A 19,742-nucleotide genomic window follows, 5' to 3' on the forward strand; every position below is an offset into this window, starting at 1 on the left:
TTTTAAAGAATGCAATCTCTAGACTTAATTTTAGCATATAATATCATGTTCTTTCTTTGTTCCTTTGATAGTCTATATTCTAAAAACTACTATTTTTTTCTGATAAGTCTGAGCAATTAGCAGTATTTCTTATCTTTTTAAAAAAACCTCTTATGTTCTTTCATCTTAGTAATAATAATTACATGCTGTCAAGTCGATTCTGACTTATGGCAACCCTTTTCAATACTCCACATATAGAGTACTCAGAAGTAGTTTTCCATTCCCTGTTTCTGGGGGTGCTCTGAAATGGCATAGATTGTCCAAGGTGGTTCTTTTCCTGGGATGTACAGTAGGAAATTGAACTCCCATCTTCTGGCTTTCCAGCCATGCACCCAAATTCCCTTGCTGTCCAGCTATTTCACTCTAACTGGAGGTAGTGACTCATCATTCTACCCAGTAAACAGCAGGAGCAGCAAAGATAATGCAGAATTTGCTTATATTTTATTACAGGCAGCTCTTGTAAACTATCTTCTTCAGAAAAAAAACAACACACCGGATATTCCTAATTTTGCTCCACATTTATTTAGTATTTCTTCAATGGCACAGCCGTTAGAATGCTGGGCAAATGGCTGGAGGGGTGGAAGGGAAAGGTTCCTTGTGTTAGAAATAAAGGTATGTTTATTTTATGATAAATCACATCCTGTAAACACAAAAAGTTTGGGCACTTGAAGGAATGTGCCTAATTGGTACATGCATTGATGTAGATGTGTTTTATGCTCACAGACTTTGTATGTATCAATAATAGAGGAATACGGCATGAAACCCTTTTTTGTTTTTATTTCCACTGACCAGTAAATTTATTTCATTTAATTAGATTCTTTCCTAGTAATACTAATGCACACTGATTACACAAGTCTAACCCATCCTGAACACATGGATCTCATCTGGTTTTGAAAAGGAAGCATAGTCAAGCTGAGATAGTATTTGGATGGGAGACTCCTCTGTAATTCTAGGGGTTTCCAGATAAGAGCTATGAAAAACAATTCAGGCTGAAATCCTGGAAAGCCACTGCTAGTCATAGCTGAAAATAATGGGCTAGAAATAACAATGGTTTGACCGTATAAGGCAGGTCCCTTGTTGCTATGTTCTTATGTACACTCAAAACAGATTAGACTTTTGTGGTGGTATTCTGTAAACTGAAGGTAGTAAGAGTAGTTGCTTGGAAATATGAAGTCCTTCCCCCCCCCCCGACAATTTAATTTATAGGAAAAATAGTGAAGTTTCCCTGTGAATTTTCAAAGAACACAGCTTAGAACTGGTGGCTCATTATGTAACTTTCTAAACCTATTTCAATCTGCATGAGTAACTTGCATGATGCCACATACACGTAGAAGACTGGCATGATCCTATTGATCTGATATTTGCTTAGTGTCACATACAGCACTGATGGTACCTGTCTGTCATGGGTTTGGAGGGAAAGTTCCATCCTATGGGGAGTGGAAGGCGGGACATCAGGGGGGAGGAGCTGTACTGTATATATATTTGGAGCTTGTGTGGAGAGGAGGAGTTGGAGTCTGTGTGTCAGACTGGGTACAACTGTTTGTCAGTTAGTACATACCTGATAGGTTCAGGTTTCTATCTAGGTAGCCAGAACTGATAGGTTCAGGGTCTGTGCGTTACCTTAAAGTGTTCTGTGGGAACCAATCTGTTGTGTGTGTATGATTGGGACTATGCCACGTTACAGTTTCCTATTTACCTGATTCTTTTATTTACCCTGTTTGTTGTTTCAATAAACCTTGTTCTTTTATTTATTAAAATCCATTCCTGGTCTGTGTGACTCCTTATAGGGAATGGTTGGTGGCAGCATAACTACAGGGTGGGATACTCCAGTAGGTCTGGGGTTGCCACACTTAGTAATTGTATCAGTAGGAAAAAGGGAATACATTTTTGTTGCACATTTTAAGGACACACAGAAAAACACATTATGTGCTCTGGACTGCTTTGTACACCCTTCAGATTTCTCATTTTCTCCTGTTCTTTTGTTTCTTTGCTGCTTATCTGTTGCTGACTAAGCTGCAACCCATTTCCATGGCTATATTTCCTGGCATCTCTCTCTCCCATTTGGTGGGAAGAGGGAACAGCTGTAGCTAACAGTAGGGAGGAGAAAGACTGAAGCAGCATCTCAAAGTCAAAGGACCCAAGCAGGAAAAAAAGAAAAGAAGAAAAAGAAGAAAAAATCAGCCTGGGGAAGATATGTGGTGGGAACAAAAATCAAGAAAAAGTCAACAGATCAACTTGGATGGGAAGGGAGGGAGGGAGGAAGACCATAAAACAATAGAAGCAAGTGAGAACAAAGCACAGAGAAGGTGAATAGGAGTGGAAAGAGAAGGGGAAAGAGCAAGTACAATGGTGCATCAATTTATGACCATAATCCATTCCAGAAGATGGACGTAACTCAAAATGATTGTAAGTCAAAGCACCATTTCCCATAGGAATGCATTGGAACGCGATTAATCTGTTCCAGCTGAAGAAAAAAATTATCAAAAAATCACTGAAAGACTCATTGGAAATGCAATTAATCCCTTCCGGCCAAAGGGGGGGGGGAGAAAAGCAATTAAGCGTGCAAGATCCGTTGGAAATGCACAGAAAACAGAGCAGATTGGAAAGGCAAAGAGAACAAAGGGGGCAGGTCGGAAATGCAAAGAAAACAGGAAAAAGCAAGGGAAGCATGCAGGACCCATAAGAAATGGGGAAAACCCCCAAAAAGCAACCAAACCCCCGAAGACCCATCAGGGTGAAAAAACCAACAAACAAACCCCCAAGACCCATTGGAAATGGGGGGAAAACCCCCCAAAAAACAACCAAACCCCCCAATATCCATTGGAAATAGTGAGAAACCAAAAAAACAAACAAACCCCCAAGACCCATCAAAGCACAGAAACATAATCCCCCCAGCTCAAAACCATGCTGCAGAAACACTCAGAACAGTTTTTAAAAAGCAGAAAACAGCACCTTACCTTACAAGGCAGCCCAAAGCCTCCTGCAAACACATACAACGCTCTCAGAAGCAGAAGGAGGCAGTCCCAAGCCTCCGACGATGACGACACACACTCTCTAACTGCTGGGGTGAAAGAGCTACAAAGAAGCAGCCTCGTCACCACCTAGAGTTAGAAATTTGAATTTCCCGTCTTTTTCCCCTGCCTTTTTCTGTTCGTAAGTGGATGCTCCAGTCGCGAGTAGAAGCTAAATTTTGCGGCCTGAGCTGGTTGTAACTCGAAATGGTCATAAGTAGGGGCGTTTGTAAGTCAAAGCACCACTGTAGAACAAAGTCAATAGGGATAAGAGAAAGAAAGAGAAAGAGGTCAAAACATCATTCATTTCATCAGTCTGGCCACCACACACTGCAAATTATAACCTACCATCTTTCTTCTGTTGCCCAGAAGCACTTCTGAGTCATGATATTACTCCCACCCAAGCCTGTTCAAATGTATTTTACAGAGTACAGTTTACAAACCCTTGATATACAGTGAATTCTTCTTCTTCCCCTTCCCTTCTTCCTAATTCCAATTCAGGAGAAAGTTACACTTCTAAAAGTTCTTTACATATTTCAGACTGAACCAAGAGGAACTGAATAATCATCCTTAAGCCCCAATCTGTTTTTATCGTTGTGCTTCTTGCTTGCGTAGGAAGAAACCAGAGATTAGCTGTAGGTTTCAAACAACTGAGTTTCTACATAGTCCTACTGGTTTCTGAGGGATTTCTCTAACCTAATTGCCTCTGTGTGAACTGGCATGCGTAATGGTTTGCATTTGTATTGCGTATGTAAATGTATTAACTATTAAGAACTCATGTGGAAATGAAATCCTGCTGGGAGTGACTAATGGATGCGATGTATGAACTATCTAAGCAGGAAAACAGTATGAGATTTCGAAGAGTGTGTGATGGCCAACTAGAGCACAGCAGCCCAATAGCCGAACCCATTAGAATTAATGCACTTCCTGCCAAAGGTTCATTGTATGGACATAATACTTAGCCCTGCATGCCATTTTATCTGAGATCCTGGGAGTTTTAATCAAATCCATCTGCAACATGTTTTGCACAGGCTTCTTTCCGAAGAGCAGCTGTTAGCAGCACTTCTCAGGAACCACACTAAATGGAAGGAGCAGTTTTCCCACAAAGTGCAATGGCAATCAGGCAGTGTGTTTTTTTTTAAAGAACTCAAAACATTCAAAGCAGCTTGCCATTGCTGCAGAGGAGTGTGCCATAAAAAAGAGCATGGGAGATGGCCTTATAACGATCTTAGAACTGCAGAGCTGGAAGGGATGTTCTGGATCATTGAGTCCAGCCTCTATCAGGGAGGCACAGTGGGGAAATTGAACTCCCAAATTTCTGGCTCCACTACCAGATACCTTTTACTGAAGACAGCCTGGTAATTTTAGGGCTTTCACGGCCCACATTTTGTTTAAGAAGAAAAAACTTTAGGAGAAAAGAACAGGGGGGCTCGAGAATGTCTATTAAACTGACCACCACCAGCAGACTAAACAAGCAGACAGCTGTGCTGGTCATAACCATTCTCCACTACAGACCACTAGCTGGTGAAGCTGTTGTAAGAAAGAAGCCATATGCCTCCTGTAATTTACTCCAGTACAAATGGAAAACTATGTAAACTTTCCCTCTTCTATCCTACTCCCCACGTTTTCATTGCTTTTCCACTTTTATAAAAGTAGCAAGAAAGTACCTGAAAATATTCAGCACAGCCCCTAGTATTAATACTTTCAGTTCTGTTTTTGCCATTGAGTTAACTTTTAAGGACTCTTGTCAAGCAATCAATATATTCATCCTGCAATGCATTTTTCAATTTTGCATGATGAATAGGCTTGCTCAGTTGCATCCTAAGACCCTCATCAGGCTCGCTTGGGTTGCATAAATTGAATAAATAGCATATCAGATTTTCTAGGAACATTCAGCTAAATGAAAATGTCTTACACCTGATTGTATTCCTTCCTGTTTATTAACTCTATGCCAGCTTTAGGTCAAGAGGAAAAATGTGACTCACATATAACCAGTTAAGCAGCTGGTTTTTCATTTCCAAAGTACACCTTCAAATCATTGCAATAAAGTAGGGAACTGAATGATGGATGCCCAAATTTAATTTATTTGGAAGTAGGGCTCCTAGGCCAGGAGCTTTGTTTTCCTTGAGATGTCAGTGCCAAAATGTAAGACTGGGATTGTCACAGGGCATAAGCTCCTGGAGCAAATGTATTTATTTAAAATATTTTTATCCCACCTTTCTCCTTAAAAAGGACCCAAGGCAGCAAAATAGTGTGTATGTGTGAGTTCCCATTGACTTTCCACAGAGCAGGAGATGATCTGTAAAGTTTGAGCCTCTTTAAGATACTGCATTTTCTGAACATCAGGAGAAGATATTGCTATCAGGATTTTATTTGCTCCTACGTATGTGTCAGTGATACTGATGGCAATTAGCTGTAGCATTTTTAATGAAAAGGTGGGGAAAAGAGTCACAGTACTAAGGAAGTCATTGTTCCAAACGTTGTCTGGGAGAGATGACCTACAAGAAAGGGGGACAGGGAGGTAGAAGGAAAAAAAATCAATCCACAGCATTAGTTCTTCATTACAAAGGTCAGCATCCTATTAAGAAAAGCTATGTGTAAGACCAGTCACACAGTGGTTTTTCCTCTCTAGGAGGTCTCCCGTTGCATGACTATGTAACCATTCCCACAGCTAGTGTGAGACCAGGTGTGATAAAGGGGAACCTCCTGGAGTGGGGTGTAGGGAGAAAGCTTATGTAATTGTTCTTTCACTCAGCATACCTTCAATCGGATTCCAGCCCAAACTCTTACAAGTATTACTTCTTGCATGAAGGAAGGACGGAGGCTCCCTGCAGCTGTTCCTTCTCTGGCTGATGAATGGTGCCTGACTCATCGTATCCTTGCCCTGATGTTCTTCCCGGGTGGAAGAAGGCACATCCAAATAATGCATTGGTGTGGGTCTGAATGAGATTCCCCTTAGCAATGCAGTTCCAGAACAGTTGAAACAGTCCCCCAGAGTAGTACTTTACTGGAGGTATCCCCAAATCAACTGGGATGTCCCATCTATTTAAGACACCTCCCAAGAGACTACAGAACAGAATCCTTCTGGCAATGCACTCTTGAACAGTCTTATTTATTTATTTTTTTGTTTTGGGGTGGAGAGTGTTGGAGCTCAGTTTTGCTGACACTTGTGCATGCAGCCTTTTCCCACTAGTGTCTCTTCTTTGCTCCTGGGCAGGCATGTGTTCTCAGTCAGGAAGCTCTTTCAGAGCTGGAGCGACAATTGTTAGCTGCTGGGACTTGCTTCCATTGACAGAATCTCTGCCTGTTATGCAGCAAGGAATTGACCACCGCAGTGTTATTTTTAACTTTGCCGACGCAAGTCTCACCTTTCAGAGTGCTTTATTATTTCAGCTAACTTCGTCAACAAGACTGCTTGCATCTCTCTCTCTCTCTCTCTCTCTCTCTGGACAGGAGGTTAAGCCCTACACAACTATTTGTATTGGTGCAGACTATCTGACAGAATAGGATATTTTAAAAAATAAAAAGAACATGAAATGCAAACATTTTGTTACTACTATGTCACTAGCATTCTGTAGAGAAAGAAACAGCCCAGGTTTCTTCATGTGATTCTATGCTGTTGGCAATACCATATTGGTTTTTATGTGCTTAGTACAAAGCCCTTCCAAATCACATCTACTAAAAATCCAGAAGTGTGCAAGGCCAGCCCTAACCTAGGGCAAATTGAGGTGATTGTGTCACACAACAGTGGTTGCCTTGTGGCTGTTCCAAAGGACTGCACAGATTCTTTCCTCTGTCCCTACATGGTCCTAGGTTCCCCCAATTTTCTTGATGTCAGGGCTTGCTTCTACCATGCTCATTTCAAGCTTCTGTCCTGAATTGTCATTTTAGTCAGCTTCTGTACATGAAATAGTCAGGGAAAACCATTCTGGCCTTCTACAATAAAATAAAATGTGTTCCAGTGTCAGGGGCCACAACTGAACAGGCCCTACCTGTCATGGGGTACCACCTACCCTGAATGTGTCTTTTTGTCTTCATTGGTTCATGTGGGAGAAGGTGGTCCATAACTCTAGCCCAGGACAGTACTTTGAATTGGGCCCTGGAATGGGTTGGGAAAAATGTTAAGATTGGCAAGATATCTTCTATACACCATCCAGTCATCACCTGAGCAGCTAACTTACCATTTTGCACAACTGAAAGGCAAGATCATCCTAACAATATGCATTATATTAATGACAAGTGCAAAAAAAATTCTATTACATTCTGCACAGTAGGCACACAGCAAATAACACATAAGTGAAAGGAGAACAGCTGATAATTTCTATGTGGATGTATGGTTTGTCAAGGGTTTTATATGTACTCACCTCTCATGCTCATTTGGGAAAGCAAAGAGGCATTTCAGACTTCATATACATTTTATTCCCGTGCCTGTTTGTATCTTCTAAAATACTCTTACCGAAGTTTGCTGATTTGAATTTTTGTAAACTGAACTTCTATGCAATTGCTGTATTATTTTTATTGTACAGTATTTTTTTATCTTTTTTTCTTAAAGTGCATCTACATTGTAAGGCAAGGAGTGTTTGCTTCTAGAAAGTCAGAATATGTGCCTATTATGTACATATGCATGTGGCATACTGAGCAAGGGAGGCCCCATAGGTACATGCCAATTGAGATAGCCATGGCTCACAAACGATGTTCACTTGGTTCTTTGGCTGGCCAGGCCTGGAGCATCTGTTGTCCACTTGCCAGGCCAACTTCACTACTTGCCTTCCGCTTGGTGCTGCCACTGCCAACGTAGAGAAGGAGGTACTAGCTACTGGACTAGTGGAGGATTCTCAGACTGAGTAGGGTCTTATTTTCCATGTATGTGTTCAAAGGAGAGTTTGTGGGTCAAACCTGACACCAAGGGAATACCTTTTTTTTTTTTTTAGGATTAAGCCACTTTTCCTCCTGCAAGAGGACTGCTTTAGAATTATATACTTTAGCAGCCAGACAGGCACATTAAGTCCAGCAACGAATCACAAAACAGAGCATGCTAAATGCAAGGTGTGTAGGTGAAGAAAATACTGTACTATGATAGATATATTTTGTCACTTTGGGGATCACCTCTGCAAAAAATGTGGTAAATCTAGTTTGACCCCATGACTCAGCAAAAGGGTTTGCTCAATGCTATAAAAGACTGCTCTTCCTGTAGGCTTCATTTCTTAACCATATATGAATATAAGTGACTTGACCTGTAATCTGTAGGTGGGCTCACTTTTCGGAGTGATCTGCTCTGCATTCCATGGCACAAGTATATGTGTTGTCATTGCCTAAATACTATGTCTAAATGTTACTGTTTGGCAGGAAATCTTCAAGCAAATGCAACATCTCTGCAACTGAGATGGAGCATTCTGTGTGGACTATAGCTCCGGCCACAGCAGGCTCTGCCTCTGGCCCCAAGTTCTCTGCAGGTTCCAAGATTTTGTCTTTAAGCATTGGCTTCCCCAAAAGAAACCTCTGGAAATGAGTGACTATCAAGACTACAGAAGTTCCAAGTTTTTCCCCCTTACGAGGTTGCATGGAGCAGCTGTGGCCAAAGGGCACATATTCCTGCACAGCCCCTTTCTCCCAGCGATCAGGGTAAGACAGCTCCACTATTCCTTCTGCCCCTTTGTGTAAGCTGCTCCATCTGAATGTTTCTTTTTAATTCCCAGCAATAAAGATTCTGCAGCAGCTCTAAGCAACTCATTCCACAACCCTTTCATCTTCTTCTAATTGAACTGTAGTCTAAGCTCATTATTTCTTGCCTTCTTCACAATGGACTTTGGCCTTGGGAAAACATGTAGTGCCTGACATGGCAATGGCCTCTCTAGCATCAAGGAAGCCCTGGTCAGATCATTGGCACCAGGCCTGCTCTTCTGTTCAGCTTCTGGAGACTAAATCCTGTCCTCTCTGTTTCCATCTTAGCCCTTAATGGATGATGACACTCAGCACTCCGACTGGCGCTGCAAATGTTAGCTGCCCTGTCTACTGCTTGGGGCTTGGCAATATTAAATTCCTGAGCCAGTTAGGGCAAGGGTGGCAGTCCTGGGTAGTCCATGAACCCCATGGCAATTTTTAAAGCATGCCAGTTTCTAATTCCTTTGCTTCTACATAAAATAGGAGGGTCCCAAAGCCCCAAAATAGGTTTTACAAAAGTAGAAGTGGCTTTCTGGGCACTTCTGATTTTGTTTTTAGGGGTTCATGTGACCTTCTCCAGAGCATTGTGGGGCTGATAGTTCACCCCCTAGAGACTTCTGGGGACTGTGCATTCTGATCTTAGGGATCTACTTCCAAGTCTAGCCATGTCAGCTTGACTGAGAGTGAAAAAAAAATAGATTTCTATGCTTTTCAAAGTAGATATTTGAAGACACTCACCCAGGTTTTCTTTGTGACTGATCAACGTAATGGAACTCACATGAAGATTGACAGAAAGCATTTACTTGTGTTAGTGTTCCATATGGCAGGCATAAAGTTTAAAAGGCTTTTCACTTGCATGCCAGCCTATATATTTGCAACATCAACACACTGAAGGCTGCCTCCTCAGCAGTATACAAGGGATGGACAGATGTTGTATGTATGTGTGTTTTGGCAGAAGAGCTGAGAATCATTCCAAGTTTTATGGCTGCCACATGGAGCATAAACTCAGATAAATATATTGCAGTGACCACCATGTGGGGATTGTCACTTAAAGACCCACACTGTGTTTTCCAACCTGAACATGAAGATCAAAATCACGAGCCTTCTTCATATTATGTGCCTTCCCTCCAGATTTCATTGGTTCTACAGCCAAAATGCCTCCGAAATAAATGTAGTCAAACTTTAGTAAGGCTTTATTATTTATGAATTGCAAAATGTCTCTGAGTTACTCCTCATGAATTTTGACTCTTTCTCTCTATTGGCTTCAGACAACATACAGACATTACTGATTCTTTTGTTTCATCTCCATGCTATCTCTGTGTCAAATCCAGCCTGTTGGGAGGCTACTACTATTTTTGTCCTGCCTTTCATCACACGTTACTATCTGCATTCCATGGAGTGTGTACTCCTAAACCGATTTAATTCCTATACATCTGCTGTCCAGATCCATGTCTTCCAACAGCTGCTGTCTGACTACTACTACTTCTTTTGAATTTTCAAAGTGGAATGTCATCTCATTGGTACCCTTCTGTCAAATATGCCTTGACATGCTTGAAGATTGTAAAGGAAAAGGGAGAAGGGGGTCGATGGGGGAAGCTGAAGGAGAAAGTTGAAGGCAATCCAAGAAAGAGAGAGGACAGATTTAATAGGACACTCCCTCAAAGCCCCTCGGGAATGTCTGAAACCAAGTGTGGAGCATCAGTCCCCCTACTGCAAGTGGTTCCCAAACTTTTTCACCTCGCAGTTTCCCTGAGTAGCAGTGGTGCCAGTGGTAGAACAGGGGGATTGGCAAGGGGAACAGGGCAGAACAGGAAGCAAAGCAGCAGGAAGGAAACAGAGTTGGAGCTGAAAGAGCAACAGCACCAATGCTGCTTGGGAAAGTAAAGAAATTCAGTGTTGCTCCTTGCTGGTTTGGCAGTGCCCCAGAGTGCCACGAGGGCCCAGCAAGGGCATTTAGCCAACACAGCAATGTACCTGCACAAGTTTTTTTTAAAGGGGGGAATGGAGGCAGAGAAAAAGTGGGGGGAAAGGAAGGGAATATGCCTGCTTGAGGAGTGTAGATGACCATATAACATCTAATTTAGCCTTAAAGAGGAGGAACATTTACAAAGGTATGAACCGCTATTACAGAATATATGCCACATGACCACAACACAAAACTACACAGGAACCAAGAAATGCAAAAAAAAAAAATGTGGCATTTTTGTAGTGGGACCACAGCCTACTGGGTCACTGAGAATATTTATTTATTTATTTATTTATTTATTTATTTATTTATTGGACTTATATACCGCCCCATAGCGCTACAAGCACTCTCTGGGCGGTTTACAATTTTTAATTATACAGGCTACACATTGCCCCCCCCAGCAAGCTGGGTACTCATTTTACCGACCTCGGAAGGATGGAAGGCTGAGTCAACCTTGAGCCGGCTACCTGGGATTTGAACCCCAGGTCGTGAGCACAGTTTTAGCTGCAGTACAGCGTTTTTAACCACTGCGCCACGAGGCTCATGAAAATGATGCTTAAAATTGTTGACTGGTTTTCAAGATAGTTTTCAGAATATGCTATTGGATCGGTATATATGACCCTTGCATTGGGAATAAACGAGTTACAAAGGGACGGGAATCTCAGTTTAAACCAGAAATGACTAAAATACATATTTGACTGGATCTATGGGAAAATCTATGACTGGGTTTGGACAGTACATGTGCTTTAGGCAGAACAATCTTGGCCTGCAACAACATTAATGATGTGATAGCAGCCCTCAACATTGTTCACGATTAGGCATGGGGACAAATATAAAAATGAATCACAATATTCATTGAATATTTCTGAGTTGTCAGATATTTGTCCCTGCCTAGTAATGAGATCTGGAGACTGCCACAAATATGAAGGGATGAATATAGCCCTTTATATTCATCCATTTGTCTCTCTGCCTATGCCTGCGCAGACCAGCTGATCCATGTGGGCACAAGAAGAGAAAGAAAGCCTGACTAAAAGGAATCGGCCCCACTGTCACTGCAAACAGCAGGGCAGGGGGTGGATTCTCTTCATCCAGACTTTCATTGTTTGCCTATGCCCCTGCGGATCCTGCTGGAACAGAAAATGCTGCATAATTGCAGTGTTTTGCCATCAATTCCAGTTGGTCTTGCAATCCATGTGAAGGAATGTATGACAACATGGAACAAAAGGTGCAAAAAAACAAAAGGTGCAAAAAAACTATGACCAGTGGCAGCTTTGTGGAGATCTGAAGATAGTTGCTGTCTTGCTTGATCTACAGACCGGATACACAGTGTACTGCCGTTTTACCCTCTATAAATGAGATAGTTGTACAAGGGATTCCAACTACATCAAGATAGACTGGCCACTCCTACAGTCATTGGAGCCTGGGAGGAAAAGTGTTGAGCATCCACTAGTGTTGAATCAAGGAAGATTTTTTTACCGCCTTGACATATCAAGCTGAGTCTGATGAAGAACCTTGTCAAGGACACAGACAAAACAGCTTTCAGTAGCTTTGAGGAAAATTTCCAAGGTTAAGTGAAGCTAAGATAAAGGAAGGTGTTTTTGTTGGTTTCAGATTTGTGAACTTCTTCAAGATGATGCATTTAACCATGTACTGCATGCAGGAAAAAGGCAGGATCTGAAAACAGGAGAGTCCCAATGAACTATAGCAAGGGTCTCCCAGAACAAAGGCACATATACCCTTTTATGGGGCTTATAGTAGAAAGTACCAAAATACTGTAAGCATCTCAGCATGTGCAGGATTACATACATGAACTGTTGATACAAGCAAACCTAGAAGAACAAACTGTCCTTCCCTGCTGGGCCAGAAGGAACAATGCACATCTCTTTGATGTGCTGTCAGACAACATGGATTGTTCATAATGAGGAAGTGCTTATCTGTTGGCACGCCTCTGTGTACATGACCTCCCGGCAATGGGATATGACCTTCTTCTGCCTCCACCCCAGCAACTCTAAAGGTTGCCCATGTGGTCTGAGATTAACTCATTGTTGGCATGGGTTGCACCACCACGCACTGGCAAGAGCTGACCATGATGATGAATATAACACAGAGCTGCCCTACTTAGGTCTGATTATGATGGTGATTTCTCTTTGTCATCTGTACTGTTTCCTACTGATGAATTGATTAGGAGGAGGAAGATGGTGAGGCGGCCTTTAAACTAAGGTTAGTGGCTGTCTAGCTCTGATGGTGATGGATTTTTCTGTCTAATGCATTGTTGTTGCGTGCTTTTTGTGTTTAATGGAAGGACTGGTGCTTGAATGACCTGAAAACAAATGAGGCACACACATTCTGAAACAACCCCAAATTAATGAAACCCAAACGGTTTCCCCATGCATATCACTAGCATTTACTGTTCCAAACTGTTTTGGGGTGAAGGTGTCATATATATTCCAAGAAAGTAAGAAAAACAAAACTCATGGGGAAGGGTATTAAGCGTTTATATATAAATAAATCATAATTATTATGTGAAACAGTGCAATTGTGAATAGGACAGCAGTCAATAAAGTCACAATATAAAACACCCAAGATCTATACAAGAATGGTGTGGTGGCTGGATGGTCTAATTGGCCCTATAATTTAAAAAAAAAAACCTCAAAACTAAGTATCATGCCATTACAATACAAATACTTTATTCATGTCATATCACTGTGCTATTGATTAGTAATGAATTATCTGTCATTATCAGTCACAACACATTTCACAGAGTTTGGAGCCACAGCAGAGCTGATGTGACAGCGTGGCTGGACTGTTGGTCTGGGACTTAAGAAATCCAGGTTCAAATGTCTGCTGAGACGTGAAATTGGGCAAATTATTCTGGACCAGTCACTCTCTCCCAGCAAGACTTACCTCAAAATCTTACTGTGTAGATAAGTGGGAAGGAGGAAGCCAGATATGCCATCCTGAGGTCACCGAAAAAAATGTAGTGAACAGCAGCACATGCCACCAAATAAATCACAAGGACCCGATTTCCAAACTGCATCTATAAGCCTGGCAAACTAGTGATACTATAGAAATTCTATATAAACCCATTGAAAAAGCTTTAGCTTAGAGAAGAAAAGAAGAAGAGAAGAATAAAAGGAACTATAATAATCATCTTTAGTTATCTGGACAGTTTCCATGCAAAATATAGAGTAAACCTATTCCTTGATCCAGTGGGCAAGATTAGAATCAGCAGGTAGAAGTCACAGGGGATCAAACATTAGACAAATATCTCCTAACAATAAGTATTGTTCAAACAGTACTTGATAGGCTGGTGAATTCTCCTTTCAGAGGATAAGCACGGAAGAACCAGACAGCCATTAGTCAGCCATGATGTAGTTTTATCTTTCTTTGCAGAATCTGTGTTCTGTATATCAGTGGTTCCCAACCTTGGATCCCCACAAGTTCTTTGACTAAAACTCCCAGAAGCCTTCACCCCTAGCTGTGTTGACCAGGATTTTTGGGGGTTGCTGTCCAAGAACATCTGAGGAACCCAGGTTAAGAACCACTGCTGTTGGTCGTTGGACTAGATGACCTTCCATTTCTTTGATTCTGTGGTGCTGCAGTTTTCTGCCATTGTTCCACCCACATTGTTCCACATGCCCTTTCTCTTACGGTCAGTAATGACAGGCCCTATCAATGGAGTCCAGCTCTCCAGACCTCTCAGGCTGGAGAGGCTGGATCTGCCTCTCGGCTGTATCCAAGGTTGGGGCCACTCTAGACCCAGAACTGCCAGGGAAAGCTATCTTTTAGGATGCATGCCCCACCAGAACAAGGCCTTAAACAGACAATACCCACTATATTTGGAGAACACCATGTGTTTATTTATTACTTTAATGTATATACTGTCCTGAAGCACTATTCTGAGCCGTTCACAAAGGATTAAAATAAAGCTTCATGATAAAACACTAAAATATAACACAAATAGCAGTAATGTGACAAGAGCACTACAAAACAAACAGTGGCACCAACAAATTATAACAGAAAAGTGGAGCTGGAGGTGAAATGCTCAACTGGGGGCTGACCAAAAAGCCTCCCTGAAAAGATTTTTTTTCAACTGTCTCCTAAAATAATAGGGGGGGGGGAGAGGCATAGCTCCTCCTATGGCATTTGATCTATAGTCTTGGTGCCATCACCAAGAAGGCCCTATCTCTGAGCCTGGCCTGAGTTGATCTGGTGGGTTGGGGAAATGACATTGGGGAAAGATGTTCTGACAGATAATGTGGTCCGAAACTGTGAAGCGCTTTATATGTGAGTGTCAAAACACTGAACCTGATCCAGGGCACAATGGGTAACCAATTGGTGCCGGCCAGCACTGGGATGATGTGATCAAATTTGCTCACACCAACCATCAGTCTGACCACCACAAGACTTACAATTGGCCATATTTGGATTAAGAGTTTATTAGCATTTAGGGCTACTTGTTTCATCATGAATGGGGAATGGGGCTGAACTATAGAGCCCCAGAGTGGAGTTGTACATATTATGGAGCTTTTTGTAGTGGCCTTTGTGCAAAGTCTGCGGAACGGAGGCTTGTGTGTGTGTAACAGTTGTACACCTACAGATCTCCACACAGTCTGGAACTCCCTGCACAGCATTAGATGGATTCTGTTTTTTAAAACAAGTCTTAGATGCCAAACTCTAGTTTGCGCCTCAGTGTGAACATGTGAATGCTTGGCAGGTAGGCTCAGAATTTGAGAACCACCATGCCAGAGTCTAAGGTATTAATTAACATTTTGACTATTCAGAACAGTGACAACCTCCTTTCTTAGACAAGCTATACACGTTAAAAAGATAAACTGTGGATTTTTTTTCTTTAAAAAACACATCTTTTATCTTAGGCCATTTCGAGCGTAGAAGTTTAGAAAAAGCGATGGACAATGCTAGAATTGAATTTAGTATAAACAGAAGCCATTTCAAAACTGTTGTTATGACAACCCCATTAGGCTGTCTTTATGCTGTTCTCCTGGCACCACCACCATCACACTCTTACATAGAGATATGTAAGAGCTGAGAGACATTACTTTTTTAGATTATAACTCTCAGAGTCCTTGGCTAGGCAATGTGTTCTTGTGACCCATTTAAATGACAGTAGAAACTAAATATTTGAAATAGGCCAAAGTGCGGACATCCATACTGGAAATGTTTGAATCTGAATTCTTGCCAATGTCAGTGAAGTGTCTTTGAAACCTGCACATGCAGCTTCATTAATATTTCTGCAGCCTTGCACTGGAGAACCTGGATATGCCATCAGCATTTTTAGTGCCACACACAGAAGCCACACATCTATTCCAGTTCTTCAAACCCCTTTCAGTTAATGTAACATATAGATGTGTCTTCAAATTATATCAATTTACAGAAAAGAGAGAAGAACAGAGGAAAATATTAACTGTGCAGAGAACCTTTCATTACTGTGAAAGCCTACATCTTCTCAGTAGCAGTATAGTCTTAAAGTACTGGATATTTACTTTATTCAACCCGTTTATATCCTGCTTTTCTTTCATCAAGGATCTCAAGTGGTGAAGTTCCTAGATGAGTTCCCATCTGCCAACTGACCCAATCTGTTGCCTTCTTGGTTTCATAAAGGCAGCTGAATCACATATACTCTGAGCTTAAATGACCATGGAGAAACTAAACTCCAGCCACTGTCTAGATGCAAATGACCAAGGAATGCTTTGTATATTGCCTTAAGCGTTAGGATACACATGAATTGTATACAGTGGTGCCTCGCAAGACAAATGCCTCGCAGGATGAAAAATTCACAAGACGAATGGTTTTGGCAATGGGGTTGATGACTCGCAAGATGAATGTTCCTATGGCCATGCTTCGCAAGACACATGTTTTCCATTTTTTGTTCCTGCCTCATGTTTGCTGATTTTTAAATGTTTTTCTATGATGTTTAAAAAGTTAACATTTTTTGATTGACATTTTTGAAATCGTCTGCACAATATGTATGGCTTTAAAGAGCACTTAATAAACCCTTTGTAAACCAGAACTTTGTTCTGACTTTTTTCCCCATAGGTGCACATTAATTAGATTTCAATGCATTCCTATGGGAAAACACATTTTGCAAGATGAATTTTTTGCAAGACAACATTAACTGCGGAATGAATTAAATTCGTCTTGCAAGGCACCACTGTATTTATTCTTCTTTTACATATTCAGGTGAATAAACTGAATAGCAAGTCATGTTAGCCTCAGGTGCAATGAAAAGTGCCCTAATATGTATTTCTAACTTTCCCCCCCAATCCACACTTTCTATGAAAACATTCTCAAGACAGCTGTGAGCAGCAGTTGGAGATGTAATATAATTAAACTGTGAAATTAATGAAATTTTGGCATGAATGATATTATATAAAATGCCAGCTTTCATCATTAGTCAAGACAACATGGTTTGTTCCTGACATGAAGGGACTTTTCTTAATTACAGCCTCAACCTGTTGTCAAGGCGATTGTTTAAATAATTGTTATATATGTATTTTGAAAATGGAAAATTCTGTGTGACGTTTCTGTCAATCTATGTATTAACAATTTTCAGAAATTAAAAGAAAATAGTATATAGGACATCCCCTCCTCTCCTAAGATGGCCCATTTTAGGAAAAGAATAGACCATATGGAAGGAGAGCATAAGAATACTGCTTTGTGTGCTGGAATTGTGTATTCGCCTAGCTGAGTATCCTGTTGCCTAAATGCAAAGCAAAAGGAGAACTGTATATGCACCCTTCCCATTCTGGCAGGCTCCCTGTGGCAGTAATTATTGGTCTATCAACTGAACATGCCACAGGGAACCTGCCAGAGTAAGAAGCAAAACACTTACATGAATTCCCACACTCTTATTTTTAAACAACAGGATGTAGAATTTTACGAGAGACAATGGTGAGTTCACATCTAGTTTATCTGCACAAACACACCCTGACCTTCTGAGCATACATTATGATGCTGATCCTTCCAGGTAAAGAGCAGGTGTTGTGTCTCAGGCAATGAAATGTTTTAGACCAGACCAGGAGTTTGGGACACACTTTTGTAGCCACCATCTTCATGAGCATCCATCATTATTGGCAGTGCACTGTGATTTTATTACAGCACTCAAGATTAACATTTTAAAAATAGATGATAGAAATGTCAATTCTAGCCCATTCTATTTCCTTTCATATGGATGGAAATTTGGCTGGCCCTAAGTAAGGAAGCAGAGTTTTCAAAAATTAACTTGTTGCTTCAATTTCTAATGCTCTTATATTATAGAGCTTCATTGTTCGATGAGCCTGTCCTGAGGACGGTGTCACATACAGCACTGATGGTACCTGTCTGTCATGGGTTTGGAGGGAAAGTTTCATCCTATGGGGAGTGGAAGGCGGGACATCAGGGGGGAGGAGCTGTACTGTATATATGTGTGGAGCTTGTGTGGAGAGTGAGGAGTTGGAGTCTGTGTGTCAGACTGAGTACAACTGTGTGTCAGTTAGTACATACCTGATAGGTTCAGGTTTCTATTTAGGTAGCCAGAACTGATAGGTTCAGGGTCTGTGCGTTACCTTAAAGGGTTCAGTGGGAACCAAGCTGTTGTATGTGTGTGATTGGGGTTATGCCACGTTACATTATCCTATTTACCTGATTCATTATGTACCCTGTTTGTTATTTCAATAAACCTGGTTCTTTTATTTATCAAAATCCATTCCTGGTCTGTGTGACTCCTCACAGGGAATGGTTGGTGGCAGCATAATTACAGGGTGGTATACTCCAGTAGGTCTGGGGTTGTCACATTGATTGGTGTCCAGCGTGTGGGATACGACTGGTCCAGTTGTCCAGTGGTCCAGCAAAGCCTTGGCAAGTGTGCCCAGAGCAAGGGGGGTCTAGTCAGGGACAATCTGAGGGCGCGTAGGTAATCTTCTAGGCTTACCTCACGGGGAGGTACGCTAGTGGAAGAACGTGCCAACTCAGATTGGGGAGACTAGATTAGGGAGCTCTGAGGCAACCCGTTTTGGCGGGAAAGGGCTGAGGCAAAGCTGTGTGAAGTAACAGTGATCTAGCCTGTCTGCTGAGAGGCCTAGCAGAGGGGGTGAATTCTGCCTGGCAACAGTTGCAAGTTGGTGCTGAAAGAACAGCAGCAGTCTATAGAAGGCTGTTTCTGAGGCAAAAGGAAAAAAGTCGTCGTTTTATTTTGAGGCTTGACTTTTGAAGGCAGCCTGTTCTGGGGGGATTATGCCCTTGACTCGAAGTCAAATAGCAGAAATGGGGGAAGTGAGAGAACCACAGGGGGAACAAGGTTCTGAGGAGGAATTTGGCTCAGTGCAGGATGAGAGCACGGGAGAACAGGCCTCAGAACTCAGAAGAATGCTCCTAGCCCAACAGCATGAGCTGAGGGTGAGGGAAATTGAGCAACGGGAAAGGGAGAAACAAAGACAATTCGAATTAGAGAGAGAGAGAGAGAGAATGGCCATGAGGATAAAAGAGATGGAACTGAAACACAGAATTAGAATGGCACAATTAGAATTAACATTCCTCAATAAGAGAAATAACAATTTATCAGTTGAAGAAATTTCGGAAAGAGAAAAGTATGAGGCTCAGGCCAGACAAAGTGAGCAAGATCTTGAAAAATATAATCAGCAAAAAGACATTAAATTAAAAGAAATCAGAGATAAGACTGAAGAAAAAGTAAAAGAGATAAAAGCTAGGGCTGAGGAAGAAATTTTACAGATCAGGGCTGAGTTTGAGGCTAAGCAAAAGGAGCTGGATTTGAGAATAAAAGAGAAGAAATTGCAGCTAGAAGAGAAACCAAAAGAAGGCACACAGGTTAAGGCACAACATCAAAACCTGAATTATTCTGAAGAAAACATGAGGGAAACATGGGACCCTAAGTACTCCAAAGGGTTAGTTCAGAGCCCGCCAAAAATGGGCGGCCATTTTGTTGATAAAATTTCTGGGCAGAGCCAGTCCAGGAACCAGATTTTGGAGGGAAAACCAAAGCCAGATGAGAAAGACTCCAAGTACAGCAGAAAATGTTATTTCTGTCAAGGAAAGGGCCATCTAATCTC

Source organism: Pogona vitticeps, chromosome 1 (assembly GCF_051106095.1).
Source record: "Pogona vitticeps strain Pit_001003342236 chromosome 1, PviZW2.1, whole genome shotgun sequence".
NCBI lineage: Eukaryota > Metazoa > Chordata > Lepidosauria > Squamata > Agamidae > Pogona > Pogona vitticeps.